Genomic DNA, 21,818 nt, shown 5'->3' on the forward strand with positions numbered 1-21,818 from the left:
TGCAGGAATGGTTTCATTATGTTATAGTTGTAATAAATGATATTGTGCTACAAGCTTAGAATAAAAAGGGAATAGGTTTTAAACCAAAATCTACTTTGGTAACTTTGGTTCAGTTTCTTGCCACTTCTATATCCCTTGCAAAGGAGAATGCACTATATCTTTGTGAACAGCTTGACTTGCTCTTGCACTGGAAAATCATAAAGTCCAACTTGGCTTTTGGCACAGATTAGGTAAAGCTGATTTTAAAAGAGAAAAATTGGATACTCAGCAAACCCTAGTGGAATCTTCCCTGGTAGCTCAGCTGGTGAAGAATCTGCCTGTAATGCAGGAGACTCTGGTTCGATTCCTGGGTCGGGAAGATCCCCTGGAGGAGATCATGGCAACCCATTCCAGTACTCTTGCTTGGAGAATCCCCATGGAGAGAGAAGCCTCACAGGCTACAGTCTATGGGGTCACAAAGAGTCAGACACGACTGAGTGACTAAGCAGCAGCAAACCCTAGCAGATATTTTGACACAATCTTGGAGCTGATAAGAGTCGTCATAAATTTAAATATTACCTTTCCTACCACAGAAACTTCACTAATAAATGGCTTTGAATATTTTATGAATGACTAAGCATTCTTTTTTTTTTTTTTTACTAAGTCCTCTGGAAAGCTATGACTTTTTTGGGATGGTTTTACTTTTGGAGAAAAGAGTGTTGAAGAGAAGGTACTGATGACGTGTCACATAATTTTACAACTTTCATAACTGCTTTTAACTACAAAACTATCTCTGATTAAAATAACAATTGAGCTTGTAATTTTATCTGAACAGCTGCTGCTACAGGGGGTCATTACCTTGGAGAGCTCGAAAATAATCGTACTCCTGGTACACGAGTTATGTAGTCTTGTGTTTTACAGCAAAGCACAAAGTTTAAAGCCTATAGAAGAATGTTATTTGAAAGCTGTCAAACCATGTTAAAAAAGACTGCATCGTCAAAAGGCCCTGGTGGCCACGATTCTGCATGTAGCCTTGTCTTATTCATTATAAAATGCATGTTTATAAAGTTCCACAGAGCATCCAATTCCCAATTCACTTATATCAGCAAGACTTAACTTGCTCATTAATCTAAATTCTTTTGCAACTTTAATCTACATGTTTAATTAATCATAAAATGAGGCGGTAAGTAATTTCAGCAATGTGTGGCTTGTTATCAGATGCATTTAATCACTCTTCTGTGAGCTCATTTGGAAACACCTGAAGATGTCGAGTGCAGTTTGAATAAGCATAAATTATTCTTTGTCAGTGTACTTCACTCAACTAATAAGACATTAATTTAAAAGGCACTGTTTGTCATTTTTAGATCTTTACCAATATTTTTAGCTTAGCAATATAACTCTAATTGTATATATGATTCACAACTAGTGCCCAACATAGGAAAGGGTAAGAGTTTAATTCATTTTTCTTATTTACATGTAATTATGTCATGTAATCTTAGTTTTTAATGAGGATTAACCATCTTATAAGTATTCATATGCTTTTGGAATAAGGTACTAATGAATTATAGTTGGAAAAATTATTTGTTGGTACAAAGACTTGTGATTCCTTATTTCTTGCCTAGGTTAGGTCTGAAAAGACGTGAGGTTTGGGACAGGGCTTTGATTTGAGGATGTAGATATTGCATAGAGATTATATGATGCAGATGTTAACTTTAAATAATTCAAGTAAAATAGCTATTTTCAGCCATCCCACATAATAACATATGTAATTCTTATATAGGGTCAGGTAGCCTAAAATAATGACAGTCCCATTTTCCACCCTACTCTCTTAACAGTATTGCCTAGTTGATGACAGCATTTTTTTAAAAGACAAGAAACAAGAACAACAATAAAAGCAAAAACTCACTCAAAGCTTCAGAGCAAAAGAAAATTCATGAGGGCTGAATGACTTATATATCTTGGTGTCAGGACTATAGGAATAAAAATTTCATTTTATAGGATGTCATCACCTGTCCTGTTTATGCCATGAGAGCAGTGACACATGGTAAGAATAATTATCTCAGTGGAAACAAATTTATTTACCTGCCATGGAGCATCCCTTTTCATCTTACTCATGAACTTGTCTCACTCATATGTTGTCTATGCATTGTCAGCAGTGAGCCAGAGGGGATGATTCCTGAAAAGGGAATATTGGTTTGAGCTGAAATATAGCCATATTCTCCATTTTTATTTGATGCACACACCTCCTGGGTTTCTTCCCTTTCTTCAGGGATCTTTTACAGTGAGCTAGCAGTTATTTATATGTCCATTTCTTGCCTTATGCCTCATGTAAAAATTCTTCTTCCTGTTTTCCTTTCTAAGAGAAAGCAAAGTCCCAGGAAATGTCATTTGTATAGTTCAAGGCATATAGGCCATAGCAGCACATTGCAATGGAATGCCACTTACCCTTATTTCACTTAAAGCACTATAAATTGTTTTCTTAAAGCCACTGATGAAAACGTTATACCTTCTTTAGAGTCATTTTTGATGAGCAGCATTTCATTTGAACTTAACTTTCTTGGTAAGAAAGTTTCTTCATTCCTGTAAAACTTTAGTAGATAGACATATACAGTCTAATATGAAGACTTGCGGTCAGTTTTTCTTGATAAGATACCTCAAACTTTCCTAGCTCCTCTTCTTCTGGCACAACCTGTGATAATTTTTTTCCAGACAGATTTGTTTTCTAACTTACTATTTTGGTGCAAAGAAAGAACACTGTGTTCTCCCCTCTCATCCCAACCGATGTGCAAGAGGCCTGCCCTCTTGTCCTATTAATAAGTTCCTCCACACAAAGACAATGATTTATTTTATAAAATGCTTATATATTAGTTGTAGCTATTTGTCTGTATTATGTACTTTAAGAGGAAAATGATAAACTCAGTTCCATGTGGCTCTTATACCCTCAAATGTTTAAATATGTGCTTAGATAAATACACATAGTGTTAACACACAACACACATACACTGACACTTCTGTCCAGACACAAACAAACAAGGACATACCACTTAAACATGCTTCTTCAATGGAGACCTCACGGTGGTTTCAGTTCAGTTCAGTTCAGTCGCTCAGTTGTGTCCAACTCTTTGCGACCCCATGAATCGCAGCACACCAGGCCTCCCTGTCCATCACCAATTCCCAGAGCCTACCCAAACTCATGCCCATTGAGTCGGTGATGCCATCCAACCATCTCATACTCTGTCGTCCCCTTCTCCTCCTGCCCTCAATCTTTCCCAGCATCAGGGTCTTTTCCAATGAGTCAGTTCTTTGCATGAGGTGGCCAAAGTATTGGAGTTTCAGCTTCAACATCAGTCCTACCAACGAACACCCAGGACTGATCTCCTTTATGACGGACTGGTTGGATTTCCTTGCAGTCCAAGGGACTCTCAAGAGTCTTCTCCAGCACCACAGTTCAAAAGCATCAATTCTTCAGTGCTCAGCTTTCTTTATAGTCCAACTCTCGCAGTTGTTTAGAATGCACAATACCCAGAATGAGAAACTATTCCAATGGGCGCAACTGAATGAGTGGACCTTCCATCTCTAGCAGAACTGACAGAGATGCTTAGCAGGGCTCTGATTTTAATGTACAACTTCTGTGGCTGAAGGGATTACTGGCAAAATGATTACTGATGGCAGAGAGGGGTGGGTGAAGAATGAGTTAGGAGAATGTGCAATGTGGTGTCCACTAGCAATGTCTTCAGGGGGAAGGTTTGGAAGTCCTGAGTCATCAAAGTCTTCAGCTGCTGTGGGAATTCAGGCTCAGCAGATGAATGAGAATGTCATAGTGCAGTTGGTTACAGGCAGTACTTCTGACTTCATTCTACAAGTCTCAGTATTTTTGTTGTTTAGCTGCTAAGTCATGTCCAACTCTTTCATGACCCTGTGGACTTTGTCTATAGGATATCCCAGGCAAAAATACTGGAGTGGGTTGCCATTTACATTTCCGGGGGATCTTCCCAACCCAGAGACTGAACCCACGTCTCCTCCATTGGCAGGCGGATTCTTTACCGCTGAGCCACTGGGAAGCCCCTCAATATCTTATTTGTGTTAAATATAAGAGCAATGATGTATTCAGTTATGCTTTGTGCTAACTCAGGACAAAGCCTAAATATTGCCCCTTCTCCCCCAACCAAGTTTCTTAAATGAAATTCTGTTCTATCTACCAAAGAGTTCATGTGTTATTTTTTTATAAACATGTAATTTATGCCCACCCATCTTTCCTTTGAATCCAGGCTGTCTATGAACATTGTTTGCCTTTTTATAGCAAGCTTGTTTTTTCTTAATTATTTGAAATTGGCTTTTATTAGAAGATCATTAGGCATCATATCAGTGCAGTACATTTGGTGGCTTTATAAGAAGTTCTGATGCTAGATGTTCAAAGGTCTGCTCATACGGCATCTTTATGGATTGCTCATGTGTGAAAACAAGGTACTGAGTTATATAGATGGTTGAATATGTGTTTAGTTATTTCTCTCAAATTTTTATAGGAATGGGTTGACTTGAACTTGTGCTAACTTTCTTAGTGCCCTCAGCTTAGAAACTTTGTGTACTTTTTTAGAAAGCATCTGAATCACTTATATTCAGGAGAACATAATAATATATACAGTATAAGAAAATGTATATATTTTCCCCATCACCCACAATTCATAGGATTGGCATGATTATAGCTCTTGTTGTCATCATATTAACAATGTGTTAATAGCCACTAATAATCATAATAGCCACTAATAATCACTTTTCATGCATACTTCCAAGTATTGTATTTGAAAATCCCCGACTTCATATATAGTAAATGAGGAAGTAAAGCCTGTGACCTTCTTTAAAAAGGCTAATAGTTAGTTACTTGTTTTTAAGTATTTTTTAAATCTATATTCCAAAAAGCTTCTTTGAAGTATGCACAGGGATGTATTTGTAGGCAATTTCCAACTAACTAATGGGGGAAGTTCAGTAAGTTTGTTGTTTGGAATTTGGAATGGGTATTTTTATAGAAAACGTGTTATAGATGGTGATTTGATTACTTGGGCAACTTACTGAAATCCATTTAGCCTTATGTGGTGGTGGTTTAGTCACTAAGTTGTGTCTGACTCTTGCGACCCAATGGACTGTAGCCTGCCAGGCACCTCTGTCCATTGGATTCTCCAGGCAAGAATACTGGACTGGGTTGCCATTTCCTTCTCTAATTTAACCTTATAATATGACTGAATTATACTATTGAGAGTATGATAGTAGCTAACTGCTACCTGTTGTGTTGTTTTGGTATGAAATCTCATTTTAAAATCTGGCTTTAATAACTTTCTTTTGACCAATTTCTGATGGTGGGATTTGACATTTCCTACTTCTACTACCAGTGCATACAGTGAAAATGAAAGACTCCTTGAAATGGAATTTGGGAGGACTTCTTGCTGTCCTTAGCTATGGAAAGTAACTGGGTGTCCTGGCTGAAGTAAGAGGGAATGGAAGATCATGATGGCCCTGGCATGGAGATGGACAATGTTGCTGTTTAGTCACTAAGTCATGTTTGACTCTTTTGCAGTCCGGCGGATTGTAGCCTGCCAGGCTCCTCTGTCCATGAGATTGCCCAGGCAAGAATACCAGAGTGGGTTGCCGTTTCCTTCTCCAGAGATGGAAGCTGCACCCCCTGCAATGGCATGTGGATTTTTTTTTTACCACTGAGCCACCTGGGAAGCCCATGGAGATGTGTATCTGCTAACAAATAAAGGGCATCCTGTTGAAGGTTGATATGTTTTGAGAATGAAGAAGGAGCACTTTCTGATTTTACACCGATGAGCCAAAAGGGTAGAGATCAATACTTCTCCTTCACCATGCTTTAGAGTATAGTCCAAGTATTTTCATTGTATTTCTTCTACTTTCTCCTCAAACCCACTTCCATAATTTTGGCCTTTGTTTTTTAAATGGTCACAATGGTGATAGTAGTTCACTTTCTATTATCAGAACAGTTTTGGAATGTATTATTGATTAGGTTTATATAAGATGAAGTGATATATGCATATAGGAAGGAGCTGAGATTGACTCAAAATTAAATACAGGTGACTCTCCTTCTCCAAGGATTCTGGATATGCAGATTCAACCAACCACAGATCAAAAATATTGGGAAAAAGAAATTCCCAGAAGTTTCAAAAAGCAAAACCTGGATTTGCTGTACACTGTCAGCTGTTTATGTAACATTACTGTTTAACTACATTATGTCCTTTGAGAGTATCTCAAGAAAGTCATATGAAGGTGCCACTGGGTAATGGAAAATTCATTTGGTCACATGTAAAACATCATCTTGAACCTCAGCAGTTGAATTATATTCATCCCTTTTACTTCAAATTTGGCAAATTATATGTATTTTTTGATTGCCAAGGGGAAAGTATGAAAAAAGGAGAGTAGTGGGGAGAAAATGAGAGAAGTGGTATTTTAAAAGGCTCTAAAGATTTAAGTTGTCAGAGAAAACAGTTTGATGAATTATAGGGAGAATAGAATTTAGTTTCCCAAAGAAATACAGGGCTCAAAGTGTAGGGGGAAGTCCTTGGCAATACAAACCATGTATTTTTCTTAACCTGGGTAGTTTGGAAGAAAAAAAAAAGACACATTTGGCAAAGTGAAAACTCAGATGACTTCATGCCTACCAAGTGAAAAAATTCTGATTCTTTATCATCTAAGCACATAGTTGGGTAACTCACAAACAGAACTACCCAGTGTATAGGTTGCAATGGCAAGAAGCCAACAGTGAAATCAAACTCATAAGCACCCTATAGAAAACCCCTCAAATTACTGCTGTGCTGTTGCCAGCTGTACTGCCAGAGAACAAGAGCTGTACAGATTTCTATGGAATGATTAGGTTACTTAACACAGCTTGATTGGCTCTGTTCCTGCCCCTGTTCTCTTTGGCTGACAGCTGACCACCATACTGGTTTGGTTTGAAATAAGACTGAAGTGAACACAACCACTTATATGCACCTTCCTCTTGAATGCTTCTCTCCTTGTCCACCACCCCAAACCCACACACACCCTACATATCTTGCAAAAAAAGAGATAAATATAACTATTTCTTTAAGTAAAGCATACTGAGTGGCATTTTGCTGTCTGGTTATTCCACAAATCCATCAGATTTTTAGAAGATACATTTTATTGATCTTTTATTTGTAAGTGCCTGAATTTATTGAATGTGAAAAAATATCTTGAAAGTGAAAGTGAAAGTCGCTCAATCATGTGCGACTCTTTGCGACCCCATGGACTATACAGTCCAGGGAATTCTCCAGGCCAGAATACTGGAGTGAGTAGTCTTTCCCTTCTCCAGGGGAATCTTCCAAACCCAGGGATCAAACCCAGGTCTCCCACATTGCAGGAAGATTCTTTACCAGATGAGCCACAAGAGAAACCCCAAAATATCTTAAATCCTTTAATTTTATTAACTTTTCTTCATTTTACTTTACTGCTTGCTTCATGGTCCTAGTGCTAGGATGGTTATTCAGTTCAGTTCAGTTCAGTTCAGTTGCTCAGTTGTGTCTGACTCTTTGCTACCCCATGAATTGCAGCACACCAGGCCTCTCTGTCCATCACCAATGCCCGGAGTCTGCCCAAACCCATGTCCATCGAGTTGGTGATGCCATCCAACCATCTCATCCTCTGTCATCCCCTTCTCCTCCTGCCCCCAATCCTACCCAGCATTAGGGTCTTTTCCAATGAGTCAACTCTTCGCATGAGGTGGCCAAAGTATTGGAGTTTCAGCTTCAACATCAGTCCTTCCAATGAACACCCAGAATTGATCTCCTTTAGGATGGATTGATTGGATCTCCTTGCAGTCCAAGGGACTCTCAAGAGTCTTCTCCAACACCACAGTTCAAAAGCATCAATTCTGCGGCGCTCAGCTTTCTTCACCATCCAACTCTCACATCCATACATGACCACTGGAAAAACCATAGCCTTGACTAGACGGACCTTTGTTGGCAAAGTAATGTCTCTGCTTTTAAATATGCTATCTAGATTGGCCATAACCTTCCTTCCAAGGAGTAAGCGTCTTTTAATTTCATGGCTGCAATCACCATCAGCAGTGATTTTGGAGCCCCCCAAAATAAAATCTGACACTGTTTCCACTGTTTCCCCATCTATTTGCCATGAAGTGATGGGACCAGATGCCATGATCTTAGTTTTCTGAACGTTGAGCTTTAAGCCAACTTTTTCACTCTCTTCTTTCACTTTTATCAAGAGGCTCTTTAGTTCTTCTTCACTTTCTGCCATAAGGTTGGTGTCATCTGCATATCTGAGGTTATTGATATTTCTCCCAGCAATCTTGATTCCAGCTTGTGTTTCTTCCAGTCCAGCGTTTCTCATGATGTACTCTGCATATAAGTTAAATAAGCAGGGTGACAATATACAGCCTTGACATACTCCTTTTCCTGTTTGGAACCAGTCTGCTGTTCCATGTCCAGTTCTAACTGTTGCTTCCTGACCTGTATACAGGTTTCTCAAGAGACAGGCCAGGTTATTCAGAAGCCATCTAATCTTACCCTCTTGCTCTTGGATAATCTCTGATAGGTAGCTACTTCTGTCTATAGTATTTCAAAGAAGATATCACAGGATATCTAGAAGGGCACTAGATGGCTTCAATTGCTACACTACATGAATTAGAGAAATCTTTGAGTGAGCAAGGTGGTTATTTGGCTCTTTTCCTGTTATACAACATCTCACTGATTCACATGTTCTAGTTTCCATTAAGTTAGGAGGCTTTCAGACTTTTTTGAATGTGATTCAGAGTAAGAAGTGAATTTCAAATCTGATCCAGTATACAATCAAAAATTTACATGAACAATACTTACTCTTAATATGTGTAACATTTTTTATTTTCTCTTTTCTTCCCCCTTTTAGCCTTTTCTTCTTTTGCTTCCTCTCTCCTCTGTTCCCTTCTCTCCTTTTTAATAAAAAAAAAAATACTGATTGGTACTTAGGAAATTAACTCTATCACTCATTCAACCTAGTTTGAAAAATATTACATTTAAGGAAGCACCTTTTAAAAAAGATTTGATCTGCATGTTCTTTGGTTTACAATTTTTTTTTTTATTGGAGTAAAGTTGATGTACAGGTTTACCATTGTTTTTAAAGAGCAGAATCTCCTACGCAGGATACTAATTCCATTGGCTATTTATCATTAGAAAGATAAATTTTGTACTCCACTAGTGGCATATATGAACTTTTCTGGTGGCTCAGATGGTAAAGATTCTACCTGCAATGTGAGAGACCTGGGTTTAATCCCTGGGTTGGGAAGATCCCTTGTAGGAGGGCATGGCAACCCACTCCAGTATTCTTGCCTGGAGAGGACAAGAGGAGCCTGGCAGGCTACAGTCCATGGGATCTCAAAGAGGCAGACACGACTGAGCAACTAAGCACAGTGGCATATACAACCTGTTAATAACACCGTGTACTAAATGCTTAATTGTGCCAGATGTTGTATTAATGCTTTATACATACATGCCATGAGAATTTTATTATTTAATCCTCATCATTACCCTGTAAGGTAGAAACTATTATTATACCCATCTTTATAGTTAATGAAATTGAGGCTTAGATATATCAGGTGGTGCTAGTGGTAAAGAACCCGTCTGCCAGTGCAGGAGACATAAGAGATAAGGGTTCAATCCCTGAGTCAAGAAAATCGTCTGGAGGAGGGCATGGCAACCCACTCCAAGATGCTTGCCTAGAGAATCCCATGGACAGAGAAGCCTGGCAGGCTATAGTCCATAGGGTTGCACAGTCCAACAGGACTGAAGCGACTTAGCACCCGCACGAGGTATATCAGCTTTACTGAGCAACACAGTAAATGATAGAGGTTGATTTCAAATTTGAGATTGTTTGGCTCCGTGACCATGCTTTTTCCCTCAACTCTAATATCTTCTTAATTATAGCTCTGAGAAAAAGGTAAGTACTTTTGTGAAGAGTATGTATATCATAAAAAAAGCAGACTTATGATGATTGCCATATATTTTTAATAATGTAAGTCGAAGCTTCTTTATGAAATAATTTCATTCTGTAAAGAAAAGTAGAAAAAGAAAGGACAGAAGAAAGAAAAAAAGAAATAAAGCCTGTCTCTCCAGAGCTATGAATATAAAAACTTGCTGCTCTATTTAAATCTTGTTGTTTAGTCGCTGAGTCGCATCCAACTCTTTGCGACCATGGACCACAGCCCAACAGGCTCCCCTGTCTATGGGATTTCCCAGACAAGAATACTGGAGTAGGTTGCCATTTCCTTCTCCATATTTAAATCTTATATAATTAAATCTTGCCAGTCTTCTTTTTAAGGAAAAAAAGAAATAGATATACATGGGATTATATCTTATGCTACAGTTCAGTTCAGTCGCTCAGTCATGTCTGACTCTTTGCAACCCGATGGACTGCAGCACTCCAGACTTCCCTGTCCATCACCAACTCCCAGAGCTTACTCAAACTCATGTCCATCCCGTCGGTGATGCCATCCAATCATCTCATCCTCTGTCATCCCCTTCTCCCACCTTCAATCTTTCCCAGAATCAGGGTCTTTTCAAATGAGTCAGTTCTTCACATCCCGTGGCCAAAGTATTGGAGTTTCAGCTTCAACATCAGTCCTTCCAATGAATATTCAGGACTGATTTCCTTTAAGATGAACTGGTTGGATCTCCTTGCAGTCGAAGGGACTCTCAAGAGTCTTCTCCAATACCACAGTTCAAAAGCATCAATTCTTTGGCACTCAGCTTTCTTTATAGTCCAACTCTCACATCCATACATGACTACTGGAAAAACCATAGCCTTGACTAGACGGACCTTTGTTGGCGAAGTAATGTCTCTGCTTTTTGATATGCTGTCTAGGTTGGTCATAACTTTTCTTCCAAGGAGCAAGCGTCTTTTAATTTCATGGCTGCAGTCACCATCTGCAGTGATTTTGGAGCCCAAAGAAATAAAATCTGTCACTGTTTCCATTGTTTCCCCATCTATTTGCCATGAAGTGATGAGACCAAATGCCATGATCCTAGTTTTCTGAATGTTGAGTTTTAAGCCAACTTTTTCACTCTCCTCTTTCACTTTCATCAAGAGGCTCTTTAGTTCATCTTATGCTACAGGCCAGGACAGTTTAACAAGTCAGAGGAACTCAAACATGAATGAAGAGTGGAATTTTCCTTTCATTTTCTATAATAACTATGTTTGTCAAAGAGAAAAACAGAGGAAAAAATGACCATCATGCCTGGTTTTGAAGAAAAACTTGTTATATGTGTAATACGTTGGAAAAATTGTTTGGGATCACTTTCACTATGCAGAAATGTGGCCACTGAAATTCTTTAGCAAGGTGTGGGACTATCAGCTCTATGAAACTAATTAAGTCAAAAAGACTGACAAAAACAAACAAACAAACAAACAAAATAAAATGAGTATTTGTGAAGGTAATTGACTTTTCTCATTTTTTTTCAATCACTCTCTGTGAAAAGAGAAATATTTTTAGAAAGAAAATAATGAGTACAGTTGATCTTTATGACCTTTCCCCTTTGTCCCAATTCCTGCCACAATTTCTAGGTTTAATATTAGACAGTTTCTTTCATCCCTTCATCTCTTTTTCTCTTCTTTGCTATCTCCCTTCTCTCCTGTGGTTTTCCTCTGGTCCCCTTCTCTCTCTCCTGCTACTCTTCTCGCTATCATCTTGTCTCCTCTGTCACTTCTTTCATTTAACATTCTTATATGCAATCTTTACAATCACCACTATCACCTTCATTCTCTTAGATTCTTGAATCTCCTAAGTGAAGTGAAGTCGCTCAGTCGTGTCCGACTCTTTGTGACCCCATGGACTGTAGCCTACTAGGCTCCTCCGTCCATGGGATTTTCCAGGCAAGAGTACTGGAGTGGGTTGCCATTTCCTTCTCCAGGAGACTTTCCCCACCCAGGTATTGAACCCGGGTCTCCCACATTGTAGGCAGACGCTTTACCGTCTGAGCCACCAGGGAAGTATCTCCTAGGTAAGGTGCAAATGGAACTTGTTTCTGTTTATTAAAATGTTAATATGGAAAAATAACATCCTTTCTACCTACTTGCATCTCTCTCTTTCTCCCATAAACCAAACACATGCTTTCAGAAGAAATCTATTGTCTTACTTTTGGAAAATGTTGAAATGTTGCTTCCTACTTTGTATCTTCTTGGGAGTAAGATATGTCTATAGTCATGGTATGACTTAAAGAGAAAATCAAAGATTCCATACTAAAAATTGGCATTGACCCAGATACTTCTGCTACACTCAGTAAAAATGAACCTTAGTAGACATATTTTTATGCAAGGAAATGGACTTGTTCAATATGTAATTGCTATGTGATACTGCCCCAGAGGAGAATTTGAAAACAGGCAGGTGTGCTAGATGTAAGCCTCTTTGAACTCAAGGTCAGGATTCTAAGACTCGCCTCAAACCATTGGTGCTTTGGGGAGCTGATATCTTGACAGCATGTTGTGTTCAGTAGCTAAGTCGTGTCTGACTCTTTGTGACCCCGTGTACTGCAGCACGCCAGACTTCCCTGTCCTTGCAAGAAGATCTTGATTCTTCATTGCAAGAAGATCAAACGAGTCAATCCTAAAGGAAATCAACCCTGAATATTCATTAGAAGAATTACTGAAACTAATACTTTGTCCATTTGATGTGAAGAGCCGACTCATTGGAAAAGACCCTGATGCTGGGAAAGATTGAAGGCAAAAGGAGAAGAGAGTGGCAGAAGATAAGATGGTTAGATAGCATTACCAACTCAGTGGACATGAATTTGAACAAATTCTGGGAGATAGTGAAGGACAGGGAAGCCTGGCATGCTGCAGTGTATAGAGTTGCAGAGTCAGACACGACTTAGTGACTAAACACAACAACATGCTGTCAAGATATAACCCTCCCAAAGCACCAATGGTTCCAGTAGCTTTTTAGTTAACTAAAATAAATGGATTTTTATGATTGGGCCAATGTAGTACATATGAATTTGGTTCCTATGTGTGAGTTAACTTTGTTTTATTCTATGCTTTGGGCTTTGAATCTAACTTTGATCAGCCTCTTTGGTTGGAAGGAGGAATTGGCAGAGAGAAAGTGGACATATTACTAACAATCTATATTTTTTACTTAAGGAGATTTCATCCCCACTCTTTACTACTCTTAGTTTCTCTGTCCATTCAGCTATTTCCAACAAAGATAGATAGTTCTTCTTTTTGTAACTATCCTTAACCTCTTATTAAATGGTTCCATTAAATATCTGCAGAGTGGAAGCCAATTTTGCACACAACATCAGCATGGTTCCATGACAAAAATCTGCTTTAGGGTGTGTTCTCTGGGTCGTATGTGTTTTAGAGGACAGGGATGAAATAGAAGTAATATTTATTGAATACTTACATATATTATCTCATTTAATTCTTACAACAACTCTGAGGTATCAATATATTTAGATAAACTATTTGGAATCAGGAAATAAGCCCACAGTAAAAGCAAAATTACCAGTCTTATTTAAAGGACCACACTCTAAGAAAAATGCCAACTTATTCTTGTCATTATAATGGGCTGAAATGAGAAATAAATGAGATATAGAGATAGAAGTGAGAGATGTGAATGATGAGACATGAACTGTTACCATTTACCTCACTGCCACAGTGAATTATTGGAAATAATGTATCTAAAAGAGGAAATGGCTCTGTAATTAGTGTGACTTTATAATAGGCTATCTCAGAAAGGAAGATTCATTCTTCTCAAGTGAGGCAACACATCTTGTTCCTATTTACTTTCATGTGTATTGTCTAGATAAGGGAGTCTTGGGAGAACCACAGGCATAAACTTTTTTAATGTGTTCATTTAATTGACTTCTGGCCAAGGCAGCTTTTGATGGAAAGGGTCTTTGATGACAAAAGATACCCTAAAATGAAATATTTTTTAGTTTTTATGTCTTGCTGTGGAGAAGGAAATGGCAACCCACTCCAGTATTCTTGCCTGGAGAATCCCAGGGACGGGGGAGCCTAGTGGGCTGCTGTCTATGGGGTCGCACAGAGTCGGACACGACTGAAGCGACTTAGCAGCAGCAGCAGCAGTCTCACTTCAAGTTTATTAGATAACTAACAATCTTTAAACTGAATACTAAAAAGTACTGAAAAATAGGTGAGGTTAAATATTAAAAAACATAGAGAAGCTATCTTTTTTTAACTTAAAAAACTCGTGGAAACTTCATCAAGCTTATAACAGACACTCAATAAATATTATTGAAATGAAATGTGGAAATAAATATGTGCATGTTCATTTATTCATTCTTTTTTTAATCAATAGATATTTACTGAGGGCTTAATATGTCCCAGATAGATATGTTTGAGATTTAAATGTGAATAGCACCAAAGCCCAGCTGTCAAGTAGCTTGAAAATCTAATAGAGAGACAGGTAAAGAGAGAAATTATAATAACATATTAGACTTAAAATTTAGATTTAAATGAAATAAGATACACAAAAATTTGAAATTTGCCAGGGAGAGTTGGGGGAAAGCTTCATTAAATGGGCTATCATTTGAGCTGCTTCTTAAAGGCATAATAGGGAGTTACTTAGAGGGGATGTGGAAATAGGAAGAATATTCTAGATTGTTCAGTTCAGTTCAGTTCAGTCGCTCAGTCGTGCCCAACTCTTTGCGACCCCATGGACTGCAGCACGCCAGGCCTCCCTGTCCATCACCAACACCCGGAGTTTACACAAACTCATGTCCATCAAGTCAGTGATACCATCCAGCTATCTCATCCTCTGTCGTCCCCTTCTCCTCCTGCCCCCAATCCTTCCCAGCATCAGGGTCTTTTCCAATGAGTCAACTCATTGCATGAGGTGGCCAAAGTATTGGAGTTTCAGCTTCAACATCAGTCCTTCCAATGAACACCCAGGACTGATCTCCCTTAGGATGGACTGGTTGGATCTCCTTGCAGTCCAAGGGACTCTCAAGAGTCTTCTCCAACACCACAGTTCAAAAGCATTATTCTTCGGTGCTCAGCCTTCTTCACAGTCCAACTCTCACATCCATACATGACTACTGCAAAAAACATAGCTTTGACTAGACGGACTTTTGTTGGCAAAGTAATGTCTCTGCCTTTTAATATGCTGTCTAGGTTGGTCATAACTTTTCTTCCAAGGAGTAAGCCTGTTTTAATTTCATGGCTGCAGTCACCATCTGTAGTGACTTTGGAGCCCCCCAAAATAAAGTCTGTCACTGTTTCCACTGTTTCCCTATCTATTTGCCATGAAGTGATGGAACCGGATGCCATGGTCTTAGTTTTCTGAATGTTGAGTTTTAAGCCAACTTTTTCATTCTCCTCTTTCACTTTTATCAAGAGGCTTTTTAGTTCCTCTTCACTTTCTGCCATAAGGGTGGTGTCATCTGCATATCTGAGGTTATTGATATTTCTCCTGGCAATCTTGATTCCAGCTTGTGCTTCTTCCAGCCCAGCGTTTCTCATGATGTACTCTGCATATAAGTTCAATAAGCAGGGTGACAATATACTGCCTTGACTTACTCCTTTTCCTATTTGGAACCAGCCTGTTGTTCCATGTCCAGTTCTAACTGTTACTTCCTGACCTGCATACAGGTTTCTCAAGAGACAGGTCAAGTGGTCTGGTATTCCCATCTCTTCAAGAATAGGGTATAGCATTTGTAAAAGCACCTAGACGTGAAAGGGCCTGTTATGTTTTAATAATTGTAAGAATTCAGTATCACTGCCACATGTGGAACAAAGCAGGTGGGGAAAGGGATTAGGTTGAAAATAGTGTTGGGTGGTACAATTGATTATTTACCTATATAACCTGAAAAATATTTTATTTCAACTAATTAATTTCAGTAAGATGGGCTTTTTTCTAGGAAATTACTCATTTCATTAGAATCTCCATGATATACCTTTTAGTACCTTTTATATAGCAAATGTGGAGAAGGAAATTGCAACCCACTCCAGTATTCTTGCCTAGGGAATCCTGTGGACAGAGGAGCCTGGTAGGCTGCTGTCCATGGGGTTGCACAGAGTTGGGCACCACTGAAGCGACTTAGCATTAGCATATAGCAAATGAGATATTAAGCTATTAAAATGATGAAATTGTGCAGAGTGTGATGTGATATGAAAGGAATTTGGAATGATAGAGAGAAAAAAATTGCTAGTCACCTTTCCTTAAAATGGTCATTTTTGAGTTGCTTTTTCAACTTACCCATATTTTATCAGTCAGTTAATTTGCTAGACAACTTGTACGTCATTCAAATGATTCTAAGAAGTATAAACACTGAGTGGTAACATAAATGCACTTTATTTATGATTAATAGTTTTTATTTCTATTTTTAAGAGAAAAAATATGCAAAATATGTGAATACACATCATCTCTCTAGTTTTAGGAAAACGTTAGCTGGGTGTATCTTTGGTTTCCTCATTTCTGTGAGCTACTTATGATACACACTTTCAAGACTTTATTCCAGATGCGGGTTTCATTTTCGCATAAGGAGAAGGTCAGGCTTTACAATGTTTGTCATTAAAAATTTTTTTTTCTTTTGGAGAAACATCTCAGAGCTTCTGAGCTTTGTTTTAGAGAAATTACAGTTCTTTTAACTTTAAATTGCTTCAATAGATCACTGCCAGATTTAGAGAGCATGATGTGCTTTACAAGTTGAAAAGTTTTCCACCAAGTAATAGCAGCAGTGAAAATTGTCAGAGAAACAACTAATTAATCTCTGCTCCTTTACAGCTGTTTAATGCAATGCATAACTAAAAGTCTTGTTAAATTAATTAATGATTTCAATTATGAACTTTTCTCCAAAATGTTATGATTCGTATCAGGCTGATAATGCAGTGACCTGGGAGTGTGAAATCTGTGTTATGAAGAGAGTTGCCAGTTAATTGATTCACAAATTATTTAAAGTTTGTTGCACCCAAGGGAGTGCTCAGTTTCATGACAGTCATTTCTTAAAGTGTACAAACTCCTTTTTCACCTTAAGAATGTCTTCAGTTATTAAGCATGATAAAATGCCAACAGTTTTCTGGGCCTATGAGTAATCTTAACATTTATGATTTAGAATCTGTAGGTGAATATGTGGAGATTAAGTCGGTGTTGGAAGGAGAAAAGTTAGGTAAATTATCAATGACTCTCATGACAACTTTTTTTCGTTGTAATTTTAAATAGTTTTCTAAACATCACCTCGTATCTTCTTTTTGTGTGTGTGTATTTGCTGTACATGGAGCATTATGTTGAAAGATAATATAGTTATCATTTTAAAGAAATTTTGAATGGGTAAATAACACAGTACAAATTGTTTGGATGATTTGTGCTGAAGCATTTGGATTTCTGGTAAGTCTAAAATGCCAGCCTTAAATGTTAGAGAAGTGCTGACTTCTCAAAGAATGCAAGTTTCTATAGGACACCTTGAGTCTTTTTTATGGTACACCGGAAAAAATTAAGAGAGTCATATGTACTTGCTTCTAGTCTGGTTATTTTACCCATAGCTTAAATAACAAATAAAAGTGTATATATGTACAAGAAAAAGGTAGGGAATCAATAATATCATTAATATTTTATAATACATTTATTAAAGTTTTATTAATGTTGCTATACTGGGTTTAGGCTGATTTCAAGTGGAAGATACAAGCATAGTGAGAATCTTTTCTTGACTGCCCATGGCTAGTGAAGGTGAAAGGAGAGGTGGTACTAGAGGAGAGACTCTTAAGCAGGAGGGGGAGGTAGCCGAGAAGTCTCTGGCCATGTGTAGTGGCTGTATTATTAATGGGCTCTGTAACCCTTTCTGTTCCATACACATATCTGGGCTTAATAGTTAAAAGTCTAGTGCTTTTAGGGTGTTTGAACAAGTCCTTAGCAGTTTCACTCCAATTTGATAGGCAGTATAAGAAAGACATTTAAAATTTAATATAAAAAACAAAATTTTCTTTAGAGAAATTTGTCTCTCAGCTCTGAATTGGTAGATGGATTTACAGTATGGAGCAGGAAGCTGTATTTTGGACAAACATTATGTTTGTAAATTGTTTTACTTTTCTCATTTTTTTTGACCCAGGAAAATTACCCGAAGGGAAGACAAATAGAGAAACAGTATTATTAAAAATAAGTTTATCTTTGTTAAACTTGCTGCAGGGCAAAAAGAAATGGACTTGAAAGGGAAGTAAATTTATACTAATTTTTGCATTGTAGGAAATGTACTATTTCAGACATTGACTGACTGCTTCTGTTTTCTAAAATTAAGGAGCCTATAATCTCAGCACCATTAACAAGTGCTGTCATTCAGATACACAGTGTCTGGCTGATTTAAATAAAATGAAATGAAGATAGTTGTTTCTGGTCCCTTGGCTTCACTCATTGCCATAAACATATGCTCTGCGTCCCGCTTCTTTCCATCTTATTTATGACTTTAATTTGTTGTGTGGGCTGCGCTAGAAATTAAATTTAATATAATTCTCCAAGGGACCCTGTCATATAATAACATGGTAATTTCTGTGTATCCTTTTGAAAAATGAGGAAATTAATTCTTCCTGACATGTTCTAATTATTCCAGTGTGAACGGCAAATCCGTTTTTCCTAGCCCCTGAAGTGTTATAGGCAAATGGCTGATGTTCAAAGCTGAGGTGCTAATGCTGACCAGCAGTGCGTTTAATTTGAAACATGAGCAGACACCTTTCAACACACCTTTGTAATATTGGAGTACTTTACAGAAATTAATTCACTACTTATTTGGCAGCTTAGCCTTGGGGTTATGTTTTTTTATTCATCAATACTATAGTCATGTTAGCATAATGTTTCCTGTTTCCTTCAGTGCTCAGTGTCTGTGTATAGAACTTAAAGTGTGCAGTATGAATGAAAGAGAATCCACATACTTCAGAAATACCAGTTTGTGTTTACACTTTATAGAGAAGTATAGTAAATCTTGAATGTTAATTATAGTCTATGGTTAGCAGCTTTAACTGAAATTGCACAGAGTAGGAGTTATTGGGACGATCTTCCTGTGAAAAGACTACTATACACTCTGTTGCCCTGCTGTAAATTTCAGTTGTGAAAATTCAATTTATAATATGGGGAATGAGACCATGAAAAGTCAGTTTGTGAATAAAATTTATGGAATAGTAGTCTCAAGTTCTGAACTCTGCCTGGAAGGAAGTAGCTATATTTGGGGAGATAAAGGATTAAAGCCATTTTTTGGGCACTATTGGACATGCAAGGTGTGTGACTTATTCATTTTAGATCATTTGGACTTATACATAGAGGTTGTATGTAGTATTTTTTAGAGGCATAACAAAAAGAGCTTTTTGATACTTGGTCCTTTATCTGTAATCTTTATTGTAAAACTAGCTATTATATACATTTCTCTAATCAGGATCAATCATTCGTGTAAGCCTTAATACAGTTCCTTTGTTTCAGTGAGCAGTTGATAAATACCATCTTATATTGGACATTTATTGTTACAAGAAAAATGAATGCATGAGATCCTACTGAAAATAGAAGATGGAAATACAATTAAACTTAAATAAAAGAAGTAGAATTGTGTTTGGAGTAGCTGTAATCAAGACTCTCTGTTTATCTGTTTCTGTATCTCTTTATTACGTTCTCTTGAAATTTTAACTTAAGTAGGAGAAATTGGAATGGTAGTAAATAATTATTATGATAAACAGAGCTAATATTCATAAATTTTTGCTGACCATTCAGCTGCTATAAAGAATTTTATTCTTTACGTCAATCAATTTACATCATTCTAACCTAGTTAGATTTAGTTATTTAGTTAGATTTAGTTATCTAAATTACTGTCTGATTTAGACTGTGGACAATAAGGAGCATACTTAGGATTTCTCTGTTTTAGCTTTTCCTTATACTGACCTGATGGAAAAAGTGGACTTCTTTTGGCCAGACACTGAGGAGAAAAGACTTGGTTGTTCTAGCCTAGACCCTAGAGTACACAAGTTGCTAAAGGTGGCCCTGATTTCTGCCTTTATCATCCTGCGGTATTCTCCCTGTGTCTCTGTGTCTTCACATGGCTCTCTACTTGTAAGGAAACCAACAATATCTGATTAGGGGCCCACCCTACTCCAGACTGGACTTCATCTTCATTTAATTAATTTTTATCTCTAACTGTGTTCAACTAAAATTGCATTCTGAGATACTGAGGTTTAGGACTTCCTGTCTTTTGGGGGGAGCCACAGTTCAACCCAATAGTAGCTATTTATGGATTGTTGTTTTTTAGTTGCTAAGTCATGTCTGACTTGTGTGACCCCCATGGCCTGTAGCCCACCAGGCTCTTCTGTCCATAGGATTTCCTAGGCAAGAATACTAGAGTGGGTTCCATTTCCTTCTCCAGGAGATCTTCTGACCCAGGGGTGGAGCCTGCACCTCCTGTGCTGGCAGGCAGATTCTTCACCACTGAGTCACCTGGATTACTGTATCTTTTAAACTTGATATATCTCTGAGGTACGTTTAAAACACATTTCTCCTACTATAGTATGATTTGTTCACTTATTTTGCAAATGAAACATTGATAACTTGGAGTCTTTGGTATATCATATTAACATTTGTCATTCTGTGTCTAGCTGAAACCTGCCACCTATTTTGCTCATGTTGTCTCCTCATGCAAGGAATGTGTTCCATGTGCTATTATTATGTTAATTCAGAAAGTATTTGTTGAATACCTTCAATAGCCTAGAACCATGATAATTACAGTCAGGCACAGCTTCCCAATTGTGTACCGTACAGCACAGTTTGTGCTTTGGGTTACAAATGTTTCAAGGTCCTTATCCCTTATTCCTGACATCTTTCAAGGGTGTCAACAGAGTTTGGGATGGCTGGAGCCATGGGCCAAGGACCTCTAGCTTTGTCATCCTTCAGAGTTTCCTCCAGTATGTCATACATATATTAATATTTTATCTGTGTGCTATGGAGTATAAAAGATGGGGAGCACTTCTGGGTTTACAGAGAAGTATACATTTTCCCTGTGTCAAGGAGATTATAATCTGACTGGAAACTAAGGTCAGCATGTGAATTAGAATGGAAGCCAGTGTATGATAAATGCCAAAAATGAGATCAAAGGAAACTTTAGGGATACATTGAATTTGATATGGGCTATGAGGTCTTGGTAAGTTTTTTTATAAGGGATAAAGAAACATTTTAGGTGGGAAGTCAGGTATGATGAGAGCTATGGACATGCAGAAATACAGGAGTAGAATAGGATATTGTTTTTAAGAGAAGAGATGGTGCTAATGGTAAAGAATCTGCCTAACAGTACCAGAGATGCAAGAGGCATGGGTTTGATCTTTGGGTTGGGAAGTTCCCCTGGAGTAGGAAATGGCAACCTACTCCAGTATGCTTGCCTGGAGAATTCCATGGAAATTCCCAAACTCATTTTATGAGGCCACCGTCACCCTGATACCAAACCTAGACAAAGATGCCACAAAAAATGAAAATAACAGGCCAAATGCACTGATGAACATAGATGCAAAAATCCTCAACAAAATTCTAGCAAACAGAATCCAACAACACATTAAAAAGATCATATATCATGACAAGTGGGCTTTATCCCAGAGATGCAAAGATTCTTCAGTATATGGAAATCAATCAATGTGATACACCATATTAACAAATTGAAAGATAAAAACCATATGATCATCTCAGATGCAGAGAAAGCTTTTGACAAAATTCAACACCCATTTATGATAAAAACTCTCCAGAAAGTAGGCATAGAAGGAACATACCTCAGCATAATAAAGGCCATATCCAACAAACCCACAGCAAACATTATTCTCAGTGGTGAAAAGCTGAAAGCATTTCCTCTAAAATCTGAACA

At 37.8% G+C, this 21,818-nt stretch overlaps 1 protein-coding gene and 1 long non-coding RNA gene across 11 annotated transcripts in view; one reads left to right on the plus strand and one right to left on the minus strand.

Moving 5' to 3' along the window:
• SOX6 (SRY-box transcription factor 6) overlaps positions 1-21,818 on the plus strand; it is a 671,664-nt gene that overhangs the window by 161,727 nt on the left and 488,119 nt on the right. The window lies entirely within an intron of this gene.
• Positions 1-21,818, minus strand: part of LOC145526256 (uncharacterized) — a 92,965-nt gene that overhangs the window by 41,814 nt on the left and 29,333 nt on the right. Inside the window, exons 2-4 of one of the 2 annotated variants that reach the window (XR_014068803.1) lie at positions 8,838-8,929; positions 2,062-2,155; positions 838-920 (exon numbers count right to left, since the gene is read on the minus strand). This is a non-coding gene — a long non-coding RNA (uncharacterized LOC145526256). The remainder of the gene's footprint in view (positions 1-837; positions 921-2,061; positions 2,156-8,837; positions 8,930-21,818) is intronic. The other variant, XR_014068802.1, reaches the window with a different exon arrangement.

Source organism: Giraffa tippelskirchi, chromosome 11, assembly GCF_054371585.1.
Source record: "Giraffa tippelskirchi isolate mGirTip1 chromosome 11, T2T-mGirTip1v1.2.pri, whole genome shotgun sequence".
NCBI classification, from domain to species: Eukaryota; Metazoa; Chordata; class Mammalia; order Artiodactyla; family Giraffidae; genus Giraffa; species Giraffa tippelskirchi.